The sequence below is a fragment of the Propithecus coquereli genome, unplaced genomic scaffold (genome assembly GCF_000956105.1).
Source record: "Propithecus coquereli isolate 6110/MARCELLA unplaced genomic scaffold, Pcoq_1.0 Scaffold314, whole genome shotgun sequence".
NCBI classification, from domain to species: Eukaryota; Metazoa; Chordata; class Mammalia; order Primates; family Indriidae; genus Propithecus; species Propithecus coquereli.
In genome coordinates, this window is record NW_012148775.1 from 1,991,200 (window position 1) to 1,992,897 (window position 1,698).

Sequence of the window (1,698 nt, forward strand, 5' to 3'; positions counted from 1 at the left end):
GCTAGGATTACAGGCATGAGCCACCGCGCCTGGCCTAGAAGTCACAAGTTTTGATATGCTAGTTAACATTAAACTATTAAATGTTTTAAATAGTCTGGCCATGTTCTACCTAAAATCATCTGATTTACTATTCCCAGTGATAAATGTAACACATTTGGGAAAACACTGACCCGACCCCAGTAATTCACTGCATCTGACATGCCGATCCTTCTTGTTCCTAGCACATAATAGGTGTTCAAGGAAGCTTGGCTGAACTGAAGAGTCTACACTTGTATTTGCTTACCACTCTTTGTCTAACCCCTGAAGCTTCCATTGAAATAAGCAGTCTCTAAGGACCTCTTCCGGTTGTCACACAACTCTGGGTGGGTGTGCTGGCCTCTGCCAGGTGACAGGCCTTGTTTGCAGGACGCTACTTCCTCCTGCCTCCACTCTGGCATTTCCCTTCACTCGCTCCCTGTGCTGGCTTCTTTCTTCTCATGCCCTTAAATTCCAAATCCTCACCATGGCTCAGTTAAGGAGTCTACTTTTCTTTTTTATGTATATAAAAAAATACTTTTTTTAGAGACAGGGTCTCACTCTTTTGCCTGCACTAGAGTGCAGTGACATCATCATAGCTCACTGCAACCTCAAACTCCTGGGCTCAAGCAATCCTCCTGCCTCAGCCTCCCAGGTAGCTTTTTTTAGAGACAGGGTCTCACTCTTTTGCCTGCACTAGAGTGCAGTGACATCATCATAGCTCACTGCAACCTCAAACTCCTGGGCTCAAGCAATAACACTCCTACCTCAGCTCCCAAGTAGCTGGGACCACAAGTGCACACTAACGTGTCTGGCTAATTTTTGTATTTTTTGTAGAGATGGCATTCTGCTATGTTGCCCAGGCTGGTCTCGAACTCCTGGTCTCAAGTTATCCTCCCACCTCAGCCTTGTAAAGTGCTAGGTTTACAGGCATGAGCCACCACACCCAGCCTTCTTTTATATTCACTCTCTTAAGGAACGGATGGGTGGCTTTAATTAGCTCCTGTATGTGTATGATTTTATAAACCCCCAGCCCACACCTCATACACAGTCTTTTCAGGTCATTTGCCTGGAGGAAGGCACCCCTATTTCAATGGCTCTACTATTTGCCTGCAGGGTGGGATGTTGGATTCTTTTCTTTTTATATGTACCATTTCTCATCTAAAACCTAAGCATTACAAGGTCGGGGCTACATCTAATGCTTCTTCCCAAGGACCAGAAACATACCAAACACAGCAGATGCTAAGTGTGAACTGATGAGCGGTAGTTCTTACTTAGGACCTAGGAGGCCAAGTAAGCATTTTCCACTCCTCTCTTCCAAATTATTTGCCAAAACTTGTCACTTTTCTTTTCTATTATGTTGTTCACATTTTATTTCTAAACACAGAAGCCACATCATTCTCAGACTCTGACAAGCAGCTTCCTGCCCTCTGCTGCTTCTCTGATCGGAGGCGCAAAGTCATTGAAGTCCGCAGGGACCAGACTCTGATCCCAACCTCCTCCTTCCAAAAGCCTAAATCATCCCCAACCACCTCACAAGGTCAACTGCAATTTAAAAAACGGTTGTTGGCGGTGGCTCACGCCTGTAATCCTAGCTCTCTGGGAGGCCGAGGCGGGCAGACTGTTTGAGCTCAGGAGTTCGAAACCAGCCTGAGCAAGAGCGAGACCCCGTCTCTACTAAAA

At 45.9% G+C, this 1,698-nt stretch overlaps 1 protein-coding gene across 1 annotated transcript in view; it reads right to left on the reverse strand.

Annotated features, from left to right (window-relative positions):
• CIT (citron rho-interacting serine/threonine kinase) overlaps nt 1-1,698 on the reverse strand; it is a 201,664-nt gene that overhangs the window by 180,368 nt on the left and 19,598 nt on the right. The gene's annotated exons all lie outside the window — the stretch shown is intronic.